Source organism: Ochlerotatus camptorhynchus, unplaced genomic scaffold, assembly GCF_037179485.1.
Source record: "Ochlerotatus camptorhynchus isolate MF236.1 unplaced genomic scaffold, CSIRO-AGI_Acam_v1.1 ptg000146l, whole genome shotgun sequence".
Taxonomy (NCBI): domain Eukaryota; kingdom Metazoa; phylum Arthropoda; class Insecta; order Diptera; family Culicidae; genus Ochlerotatus; species Ochlerotatus camptorhynchus.
The window spans coordinates 2,452,341-2,465,121 of NW_027040636.1; the positions used below are offsets into that span (position 1 = coordinate 2,452,341).

At 36.6% G+C, this 12,781-nt stretch overlaps 1 protein-coding gene across 9 annotated transcripts in view; it reads left to right on the top strand.

The window, feature by feature from the left end:
- The first annotated feature begins 1,614 nt into the window (after positions 1–1,614).
- Positions 1,615–12,781, top strand: part of mim (missing-in-metastasis) — a 116,404-nt gene continuing 105,237 nt past the window's right edge. For all 9 annotated transcript variants that reach the window (XR_010517612.1, XM_065221646.1, XM_065221650.1 and 6 more), the window contains exon 1: positions 1,615–2,388. The gene's annotated coding sequence lies outside the window, so the exon portion shown is untranslated. The remainder of the gene's footprint in view (positions 2,389–12,781) is intronic.

The window sequence follows — 12,781 nt, forward strand, 5'->3', positions numbered from 1 at the left end:
GACACATAGAGCTGGAATTAGGGTGTAACAGCTTTTGTTAACATCGACTTTTTTCTATCATTTCTAGAAAGTCAAGGCTCACTAACGCAAATCAACATCATCGGGTAAGGGAAGACTTCCCCTTCCCGACGGTTATTTTGGTTTGCGTGGGCGTGCCCAAGGGCGTGTCTTGAATTCATAGAAATCATCTAGAGACGTCATTGCTGTTCTGCCCTTATTCCAGCTATATCTAGATGTAATCACCAGCAGTGCATTTTGACAGTTCGATCGCTCTCAAAAATATTACTAAGCAAAGAAAGATTTAAATTTCATCGCTATACACTCAAAAAATATTCAAATCTAAATAGTATGAAAAGTTGTTCCAAAATGTCTAGCAACATTTTCAAAGTGCATAGAATACCAGTTGCCATCCGCGATTAGTGTATAAAAATAAAGAAAAATTGTGTGAATTCTATCGACAACTTTAAAAAATGCCGGTCCATCTAGAGCCGTTCAAGAGCGACATCATTGGAGTACGGAAGGAAGTTGGTGATGCTTCCGCTCCAGAAGGAAATCTCGTTTGATGAGATTGAGTTGCAGAATATGTCATCAAAAAGCCGATGATTGCCATACGTATAATAAGTACGCCATAAATGATACACGGATCGGAAGAGTTTATTCATAACGTGATCGGAATTCAGTTTCGGAATGTCCGGAGAACTTTGAGATTAGGGCGTAATTGCTTCTGTAAACAAACACGTCAATCGCCGATTTCTCGCAAATTAAGACTCAATCCAAAAAATTAATGGCACAAACAGGTAGATAAAGGATTCCTCTATCATTCAGTATGGTTTATTCGCGAGATTGAGTTTCAATTCACGAGAAATCAGTGATAGACGTGATTGTTTACAAAGCAATTACGCCCAAATCTCAAAGTTCTCCGGATGTGTACTACGAGTACGAACCGACACTGTTGATTCTGTACGAAGTGGTTAATACTTTCCCAGAGTAAGGCATGAGATTGAGTAGACGGAATGGGAGTTCATTTTTCTTAGATCAACAGATGCATCGCCGTCGTGGTGGGGTTCACTATATTTTTGCATAGAAATTATTTCATCGTTTGTAATCAGTGGAAAATGAAAACAAATGAAAATTACAGCAACGGTGAACTCAAAGTTTAAATAAACACCGAGTATCTATCTAAAGTATACATGCCATTTATACTTTTTCCATGCATAAACCTCGGCATAAACCATTTTTATACTAAATGTGTATTCTCTCTCGTGATAACAACCCTAATAAAAATTGTATGGTTAATTTGCTTAACGACGTGTTCTGGGTATCATCCAAACCATTTGTGGAATAGTTCAATGATTTGGGTTATCGTTCGTTTATGGTTATTTTTTATTAGGGAAGTTATGCGTCGGTCAGAAGAGTTTAGCGATTTAGCGTAACTTTTAATTTATGTTGAACAAAAAATCTTTTGAGTGTTGATCAGCTTTTTGCAGGCGTCCATTCTTTTACTGTAGGGCTTTACTTTAGTTCAGTGCTCAGATATTTTGCACCAGGTCGTACACGAAGTATCCAAAGACCCAAAGCTTAGGCAATCCGAAAACTTGCGGCGCACTCAGTCTAGTTGGAAATGCTCGCGTCGCAGGTTCTGCTGCTTCATATCGCTGCTTAGGATTATTATTTGTGTTTTTGAGAATTTTTCAGAGAATTTGAAGTGATTTATTTGATTAAAATGGATTATTGAAGTAACGTGTGAATTTGGATTCAAGTGTTTGAGTTTATGCGTGAAGTTTTGATCTATAAGTTCGGACAATAAATTAATTTTTTTTCCAAGTGAAAAAGTACCGCAGACATGTTTTCATTTCGGGCAATTTTACGGTCTTTGGCAAAAGGTGGTTACGTGAATAAGTGCGGATGTTAAACTCCGATGGGTGATTTGATTATATTCAACCAGTGATTTTGGTTCGAAAAGGTGTGTGATTGATTTAGTGAAAATTTTCTCCGGTTAAAAATTGCTAGACAAGCAGAGAAAATAGGGGAAAAGTTGCACAAAAGATTACACCAAATAAGGCTGTGTGCGTACGTGAATGAATAAAGGTGAACGTGTGTGAGTGCCTACGCTAGACAGGATAAACGCAGGAAGACAAAAAGGATATCCAGTTTGTACACAACATAAATACAGTGGCAGGCAGTAGTGTAGCATAAGCATAGACAAAGCGAGGGCCTGTTGGAGTTTTTTTTTTTTCGAGACCTGTGTACCCTATTCGTGTGCTGCGGAAACGCAAAACGCTCCGCTCCTCGGATCAAAGGTGGTCACAGACGAATGAGAAAAAGTGCAGCCGCAGCTCTCCACGAATGCGCCCACCGATAGGTCGACATTCCGTGTGTTTGTGTGAGGTAAGTGTATTTTTGATTCGGGAAAAGCGTATGGCCCAAACGCCCGGTAGAACTAATATTGTTTTGTGCTTCGATTTCCTTTTCATCACTATGGGCTTTTGGAGAAGACAAAAAGGAGATTGAAAATTAAAATCAAAATTAAAAGGTATACCTTTTATAATGATTATTACTTAAAATATTAAGTAGACCGTACACCACCAGAAGTGTAAGTCCATCCAATTTAATCCCCTTTTTGTATAAAGTAAACTTTATTCAATGCATTTCCAAAAGTTGTTCAAAAGTAATTTTGAAGAAAATTTCAAAGTCTGTACGCGATACAGTTTTGTAAGATAGATATTCTGCCCATAAAAGCATATGAATAGTATGAAAAGTTGTTCCATTTCATATGAATATGAAATCAAGCAAAGATTGCGCTTTTCACACCAAATTAATTAACTTGAAGACGGGTTATTTCGCTCCGAATACTTGCCCTAATAAAAATTGTATGGTTATTTATGGTCTCATCCAAACCATTTTTAGAAAAGTTCTATAGTTTGGGTTATCGTTCGTTTATGGTATTTTTTATTAGGGTGACCTTCAATATAACCTATTCAAGCAAATTGTAGAAAAAAAACATACACTTGGTTTTTTACTTTAAATTAGTTTATTTGTTAGGCTCAAATGTTCAAAAGGACTACACGGAGCCGAGAACAATTAAAACGACTAAAAAGTTCAGAGCAAATTGTGATTAGGAAGGAAACTAGCACAATGTAAACAAATAGAGAAAAAACGAGCAAGTTTGCACGTATTAATTCATTTAATTTTTAATTGAAAGTTTTGCAATATATGTTACAATGCAATTATATTTATAACGGCGCCGGTGGTGTAGTGGTAAGCGTGATTACCTCTCATCCCAGCAGGCCTAGGTTCAATCCCAGTCGGCGCCGCCGGGATGCTCTGAGGCATAACATCTCTGATCACGCCTTCCTTCGGATGGGAAGTAAAGCCGTTGGTCCCCGGTTCATGAGTTGATGGGTCGATAGGTAGGGTCCAGGTGTGGGAGCTGCCTTCCTGGCACGTCGGTAGCATTGGTGCTCAGCACGGAAAACAAGATCGACGGAAAAAAACAAACCAAAGGAAAAAAAAAAAATTATATTTATGATCGTAAAATTAATCCATTTTATTTTTAGATAAACATTTCAAAAGGTCCTATCTGACATTTGTAAACAAATCGAGTTTAATGCTTCTCTGTACTGCAGAGTTCACCACCTCTAAGTTTTATTTTTCTAGAAATTTTAATTATCAATAATCAGAAATTTAAAAAAAAATGTGTGAAAAAACGTCAAATTTATATAATACCTCATGATTGGACGTTAAACATATTTACTGCCAATCTGTCATTCAACCAAAAAAATTGACAAATTTTAATAGGATCTTTGTTTCATCTCGTGTTTAACGTGGAATAGAAAAACTAAAACTCATAATAATTGGTTGGAAATGCTATACTAACATCAACAAGAAGCTTTAGCGTGATAATTTATTAGCTATAAAAAGGCCTATGGATCAAACATCTAACCGGGAAGTGGGAGATGAGAAAGTTTCATTTACGATGCCTGTAAACAATCGCTCTGGTTCTGGATATGCCAATCGCGTACCTCTTATGGAGTTGACTAATTAATTACGATTCCAGGAGTACACCAAGGCAAAAACTTAATCAAAATTCTGTCAAATCCAACATGCGATAATACAAGCGTGGATTTACCTTTGGGCCAGCAATGCAATCCAGTGAATCAAAGTTAATAACGCCGAAACGAAGCATTTTCACGACTTGTTGTCTTCGGCAAAGTTTCTCATCATAATAAGGACCAACTATTGACATAAACAAATAGCTCAAAACTCTTCCGCAAAGATGGCGCTACAATCTAACTTCTTTCTCTGACGTTTTGGAGACTTGATGTCTTCGGAAAAGTTGTTTATCTTGACAAAATAAATAACATTTTTGTAGACGTAAAATTTCCACAGCCTACTGGTTCCGAGTTTTATGGAGTTAAAGAAAAAATGGCAAAAATATGTTTTATTTTTGCTTACAACCATATAATCACAGACAAACAGACATAACATATTGAATATTTCTCACTGTAAAACATCGTCGCTAAAACATTACCGCCATCTGTTGAATACACTGTGGTGGGTAGCAAGCTGAACAGATGGCGGTAGTGTGTAAATGTCAAACGCAAGGGAATTGACTATGCCACCACAGGTGGCGGTACTACCAACTACGATACTTTTAAATAGACCGTTAAATGCTTGTTCGATGAACAATTTGCAAGTGTTATGTCTGTTTGTCTGTGATATAATGTTATATTTTTCTCTTATGCAAATGCATTAAATAAAGAACTTTTGTGAAAAAACACTGGTTTAAGCTTCAATTTTTTTAGATTACATTCCTGGCCCAGTGTGCACTGGAGGACAGCGATGTAGGTTTGATAGAATAACATGAATGAATGTAAATTATTGTCAATCCTAACTGATACTGAAAAAACCAAAAGTCCTATGTAACAAAACCACGAATTTAACCTGAAAATTATGAATAAAACGAAAAAAACAAACACTTCAGTCGAATTCTAAAGTCTGTTCCATTTAGAATTTAACCGCACAAAATAGGTCATTTCTCCAAGGGGAAATAAAGTACAAAACGCTAAAGGTATCATTTTGCAGGATTTTTATTTAGCTTTAATATAATAAAATACAACAAAAATTATTCGTCAGCTTTTCAGGTGAATTTTTGAACTTTTCGCGGAATACCTCTCATCATGTCTTGCACAGTTGACAGTACACCTCATCTACCATCCTTTTCCACCACTTCTCCAAATCAGTTGGTGTTTTGATTTGCCACATTTCTTCAATTTGCGCTTGATAATTGCCCAAAATTTTTCAATGGGACGAAAATCTGGACAATTTGGTGGATTGATACTTTTCTCAATAAAATCGACATTATTCTGTTCATACCATTCTAAAGACTGGAACGCACAAAAATTGGTTGACAAAAAAATCGTTTCTTTCAGTCAAAATTCATATCACAAAAATCTTCTAATTTGTCTTTTGGTAGTTCAATTCATATATTTAAAGGAAAAATGTTCGTTTATTCTTTTGGTTTGCCAAATCCGAACTGCGGGTCTTCCGCTTAACCCCTCCATTAATAGCGAATTTGTTTTTGATTCAGTTCCAACCTGGATCGGGTATCAAGATTGGGTCTGCTTGTTGCCTTTCAAACGTCAGTGTTAACGTTTGTTTTTGTAACCTGGCTCGGGTTGAGGTTCGCATTGACAATATGCTCGGGTTCGCACGGGTTGGAACTGGTTCCAACCTGGATAATAAACAAATTCGATATAAATTTTGCACAGTGGTCTCATCGGCGGCAAAAACACCAGTTAGATTTAAACTGCTGCTCGTTTTCCATGGATTTATTAGTTTTATTGAGATTCCGTTTGACCAAGGCCCAATACCGTCCGATAGGGTGCAGTTCTGGGCTGTTGGGAGAGTTGTGGTCTTTGGGTACCACAACCACGTTGTTCGCATCGTACCACTCGATTGCTTTTTTCCCATAGTGGCAGCTCGCCAAGTCCGGCCAGAACAGCACAGGTCTATTATGTTGCTTTAGGAATTGTAGCAGCGGCTTTTCCAGGCACTCCTGGACGTAGATCTCTTGATTGATGGTTCCTGTAGTCATAAAAAATGCCGCTTTTTAGACCCCACGTGCATATGGCCTGCCAGACGAGATATTTTTTCGGGAACTTCGATAGTTTGATGATTTTGAACATTTCAGCCACTTTCCCTTTTCCTGATGCGGTATAAAACTCCTGTCCCGGAAGCTGCTTGAAATCCGCCTTCACATAAGTTTCGTCGTCCATGACGACACGAACTTTGTGAGCAAATTCGTATACAGTTTTCGGGACCGCTGCTTTGCCGACGTGTTTTGTTTGCAATCTCGGTTCGCCACCTTCACTTTCTTAAACGTTGACAACCCGGCTCGTTTCTTGGCCTGATGCACAGTAGTATGGGTGACATTGGGCTTGCCAGCGACGTCCCGGATGGTCGTCGTCACTGCCACGTCCGGATTACTTTTGCCACCGCTTCCAGGCTTCCTGGCGGTCGACAGATGCTCCCCGAACACTTTTAAAGCGTTTGTCACGGTCGATTTGGCCACATCCAGCAATTTTGCCAACTTGGCGTGTGTGAACGTCGGATACTCTTGCTGCACGAGCAAAATTTTGACACGCTTCTCCTCTTGCTTGCACGTTATTTTGAAAACTGGAGAGCAAACGGTGAAAACTCATCATAGCAATCATTGTATATACACTTAACTTCCAAATGCAGCATTTCAGGTTTTTTTAATGCATTTTTAACAGAAATACATCAATTTGAAGTTGACCAATTTTTGCGCGTTCCAGTCTTTATGACATCGCGGCTGTAATAGCAGCTGGCTAAGTCAGACCAGAACTTTACGGGACCTTCGTGTGATTTAATGAACGGCAAAATCATGTTTTGGAGACACTTCTCCTTGTAAAGTTGTCCATTCATAGTCGCTCCAGTGATGAACACCTTTGTTTTTTTTTTTTTTTTTTTTTTTTTTTTAACTCTTTATTTGTTCCAAATTCAAAATAAATTACATTTCATTTTTAACCTAGGTGCTCCAGTTACTGCAGTAACGTACCAGCCTTAATTGTTATGATATATATCTAAGTGTTTTTACATTGTTCATGTCTTGGCAATTAAGTATTTTAAACAGGTTTTTTAACCTGCATGTCAGTATAACAATTGATATCTTAAAACTAAAAACTAAAACTAAATCTTATCTAAGTAGGGTATACGTCCCTAACCTCGGTCTAATATGCAGCCATCGATTACGTTTTTAATCATAACTCATCAATGAATTTACCTGCAAACGATATTCTACTGCTAAATGGTATGCTTAGATATGCTTATCATGTCGTTTGCTATCAGAAACCACGAAAAGTTGAAAAACTTACTTTTTTTAAGACAATAACTCACGAGGGAAATGTATGTAATATGGGTCTATTGTCCCCAAATTGGGTCTATTTATGGATGCAACTTCGTCCTATCTTGTTTGATCCTCAAAAAAACGCTCTTGGTAACGTTTTCTGATGTATTTTTTTTTATCACTATCACTGTTAACTTAATGCTCTTCATTCCTCAAAACATTTCTTAGAGAAAATTTTACGAAAACTACATTAAATCACTCAATTTAAAAATTAAAAATTAAAAATTTCGCTTATCGTCTTTTGACCGCAGAATATCTAAATCAGAACATTGTGATGTTCATTATACATGTTTGGCAGAAAAAATCTCCCTTCCTGTTCGTTCCTTATCATCCAAATGCAAAACAACATTGTTGACGTTACTCTTATTGCTATATGCTGTCAAATGAATTTCATGGGCCATAGTTAGGAACATAGAAAAGAAATGTGTCCCTAAAGTTGGGTCCATGTTTTACTTGTGAAAACGTTGTTAAACAATTAAAATAAACATAAAATATTCAAACAGCAACTGTAAGTTTTACGTCTAGTGTGTATTATCAGGTAATTCCAATCAATAAATGCCATAATCAGGCCATTTGATGATCGTCAGTCAACCTTCCCATCTTAACCTTATAAGTCATGGCGGCTAAAAACTCCGAACATTGTGATATTCTCAACCAGTTTTATTACTTACGAGAGCTGAAAATGTATTGAAATGTTGTGATATAAATTGATTTGTGTGTGGTACACATTTATCAACCATCAGTGATCAATATTTTCCTTATTTTTTGTGTAATATTCCTTAATTAATTATTTATTTGCGTGATAGGCCGAATGAAAGGACTAGACCCACATTACATACCGTAACCCTATAAAGGGAATTAATCGTTGCAATTGAGGATTGCAACGATTTTTGCCTGAAATTATTCATTATTTTGTTGGACATTTGTTCTAAAGTCTCAACATTCGAAATTCTATGTACCTCGGTAGTACTGTACCAGGGAGGCAACTTCAAAATCATTTTCAGAACTTTGTTCTGAATCCTTTGAAGTACTTTTTTCCGGGTAGTGCAACAACAAGACCATATTGGCACAGCGTAAAGCATGGCCGGTCTAAAAACTTGTTTAAATATTAGAAGTTTATTCGTCAGGCAAAGTTTGGATTTCCTGTTTATAAGAGGATACAAACATTTTATATATTTGTTACATTTGGCTTGAATGCCCTCAATGTGATCTTTAAAAGTTAATTTTTGGTCAAGTATTAATCCAAGATATTTCACTTGGTTTGACCAGGAAATTGGAACTCCGTTCATAGTGACTATGTGACTACTACTAGGTTTCAAAAACGAAGCTCTAGGCTTATGTGGAAATATTATAAGTTGAGTTTTGGAAGCGTTGGGAGAAATCTTCCATTTTTGTAAATAAGAAGAGAAAATATCTAAACTTTTCTGCAGTCTGCTGCAAATAACACGAAGACTTCTTCCTTTAGCGGAAATGCCTGTGTCATCAGCGAACAAAGATTTGTGGCAACCCTGAGGCAAATCAGGGAGGTCCGAAGTGAAAATGTTGTACAATATAGGCCCAAGAATGCTACCCTGAGGAACTCCTGCTCTAACAGGTAGTCGATTAGATTTGGAATTTTGATAATTTACCTGCAGAGTTCTGTCAGTTAAATAATTTTGAACTAATTTCATAATGTAAAGTGGAAAATTAAACTTTTTCAATTTAGCAATCAAACCTTCATGCCAAACACTGTCGAATGCTTTTTCTATGTCTAGAAGAGCAACTCCAGTTGAGTGGCCTTCCGATTTGTTTGAACGAATTAAATTGGTAACTCTTAAGAGTTGATGAGTAGTTGAATGCCCATGGCGAAATCCAAACTGCTCATCTGCAAATATTGAGTTCGTATTGATGTGAAGCATCATTCTATTCAAAATTATCTTTTCAAAAAGTTTACTTATTGAAGAAAGCAGACTTATTGGGCGGTAGCTAGAAGCTTCAGCTGGATTTTTATCCGGCTTCAAAATTGGAACAACTTTTGCATTTTTCCATTTATCAGGAAAGTATGCCAAATGGAAACATCTGTTAAATAATTTTACCAAGAAAGACAAGCTACTCTCTGGGAGTTTTTTGATGAGGATATAGAAAATTCCATCATCACCTGGAGCTTTCATATTTTGAAACTTTTTAGTTATAGACCTTACGTCGTCCAAATCAGTCCCCCGGGAATCATCAAAAATATTTTCCCGAGAGAAAATATTCAGAAAATTCCCAGCAACCTGATTCTCAATAGGACTAGTAAGACCCAAACTGAAATTATGGGAACTCTCGAATTGCTTAGCAAGTTTCTGAGCTTTTTCCAAATTTGTGATCAAAATTTTACCACCTTCTTTAAGCGCTGGAATAGGCTTTTGAGGTTTTTTCAAAATTTTTGTGAGTTTCCAAAAGGGTTTGGAACTCGGGTCTAATTTAGAAATATTATTTTCAAATGTTTTGTTCCTCAGGGCAGAGAATTGCTTTTTAATTTGTTTTTGCAAATCCCGCCAGATAACCTTCATGGCAGGATCGCGTGTTCTTTGATATTGTCTCCTACGAACATTTTTAAGACGGATCAAGAGCTGAAGATCGTCGTCTATTATAATTGAATCGAATTTAACCTCGCATTTTGGTACTGAGGCAGCTCTTGCTGAACACCTTTGTTTTCGTTTCGCAACTGCAGATGTCTTGCCAAATCATCAACTTGCGAGCGAATTTATATACAAAGATAAATTTGAATTTATCCGGAGTATCCCCCTTACGTTTAGATTAGATTAGATTAGGAGTACCCCCCTTACGTTTAGCAAAGTAAAATTTTTGGCCCGGAATTTGTCCAAAGTCCATTTTTACGTAAGTTTCATCGTAGTTCAAAGTAATTTTTATCCAATCAGCAATGTCAGATAGAACCTTTTGAAATGTTTGTCTAAATTTGTGTTGAGCGTTTTGTTCATTTTCCTTTGCAAATTCGTCATTTTTATAATTTCGCGCGTAAATGTGTGTGTGTACGCCCTCATTTAATCGCCTCAATTGACAACAACAATATCGCCCAATACTTTGCACCTTGTTTTGATTTCCTTAAAAGTGTCACCCTTAACTTTTCGCTGTGTTTACATTTTTTTTTTTGGTAAAAAAAAACATTGGTTTCGCCCGTTCTTTGAAATGTTTCTAAATTGCGCCCTGTACTATCGTAAACAAAGGAAAAAGCGTAACCAATTTTTATGTTTGTTTAGAATTAGATTTTGTTTCGCCTTTCGGTTTGAACGGATTTCTCAATAGTAGAACATTTAAAAAAAAAAAAAAATGTGGGTAATTTTTAGTAGATCTTTGCCTGCACCGCCGGATTACTGTAAAATCTGCATTTGTTTACATTTAGCTAGTTTCGCCCTAATCACGATTTGCTCCGGAAGTGCACTTTTCAATTGCGTGACGTACTTTCATTGTTTTTCATTCATTCATTCATTCATTAACATTAAACCGCATATTAATGGGACGAATGTAAACTTTCATTTGGTGGTTGTTTTAGTAATAATGATTTTTTAATAAGGTTTTCTTTCAAATGCACCGCGAGAGATGGGTGATATTCTCAATGTTGAATGTTGATTAATGCTCGTTCTTGTATTATTATTTTTTACCTTTATTTATTTCGATACACAAATACCCATGGTTTAATACTTTTTACGTATATAACGTAACATTAACCCATAGTGCATCCGTCGAATAATAATTACAGAACCAATTTAATTTTGTTATGTTTTTGGAAAGTTTGGCTTTGCTTCTGTGTGGGAGTTTGGTGCTTGGTTTTGATTCTGTCTGTGCAAGTGTCGTCCCATAACTGAAGAGTAGCAGAGCAGTAGAAACAACGGTAGTAGGTATATATATAAATATATATTAGAGTGGTTCAAAGTATAGAATTTGCTACAACTTTGCTCAAGACCGCATTTTAATTGAACGTTAGGATAATTAGTAATTAAGTAATTTGGAAGACAGGCAAGGTGTGCTTGGCGCGAAGAGTAGGTCAAAAAATCCAGGCTACAATGTCGTAAGTGCAAGATGCAGTGTTTCGCTTTAAGCAGTCGATTAATCATATCAGAATTGGCAATTGGCTTCGAAATCAATTAATAACCAATTACCTTGTGAAATCTAATCAAAAAGTGATCTTCAGCAATGTTGTGGCTGATAAGAACCGATAGCAAGCTTTTTCGTAAATCAGTGTTGGAAGTGCTAGGACGTTTAGAAAAAAAGTTCACTTTTCCCATAGTAACTCCTATATAAACTTCAAAGGGCCACTGCAGTATGCGTTCGCATCCAAATAAATTCAGAATCGCAGGACCTGATTTATAATCGATTGAGCCTGGGGGCAAAAAATCAATATTTTGAACCGCCCTAATATAAATATATATATAGTACCTCAGTAAGTCGACAATCGGCTCGGTCGGCCATCATCATATCTCGTCATCGCTTCTTGTGGGGTGCTATTTTACAGCAACCAGCAGTAGTTAGATTCAGTCGCTGGTCTGTCGAACGTAAATATACAGCACATCTCCGTTCTTCCGCGTACGAAGCGGATTGAGGTTGAGTTCGTATGTGTGTGTTTGTTATAAAACCAACTGCGGCTCTCTTTTTTCCATTGTGATGATTTCCATCTGCACTCTCATCGCTACCAGAAAGCAGCGGCCGCGGGGATGGTTCAGCAGTTGATATAATAGTAAAACAACGAGAAGTGAACTACTTCTTTGGCAAAATGATAATCAACTTCGATTGTTATCATCGCTTTCCATGTCAGAAAATAGGGTTGGGTAACCAATGAATAGTCATTAGTAATATCTTACCTGAATTTACCGTGGAATTAGTGTTATGCATGTTCTCGAGCAGCTGGGGTTGTTGAGAATCTTGTCTGCCAGATGTTTTGCAATCATTTCAGATTTATTTTTCCAAGCACATAGAAATAAAATAATAAGATCAAATGCCTTTTATAGACATGACAGTTGTTTTCACCACCTTGAATCGCTGTGCGACTTAGGGAAAATATACTAAATTGGGGAAAATGGGGTAACAAGAAACGGTCACGCGATCAAATCTCATTCCCAGATAACGAATAACCAAATAACCTCAAATGTATTTAAGTGACTTTAATAATAAAAATATAAACTCCCAGTTTCATAGCTCTGTCAAGTCAGTTAGTTTTATTTTATTTTGTCAATCATAATCACAAACGAAATTATATAGGTAGTTTGTTAAGTTAAACTGACTGAACTTAACAAACTACCTATTACCGTGCTTATCAAAACAGAAAGTCATCTTTTTAAATGTTCATCATAAGTATTAAGATTCCGTAAGGGG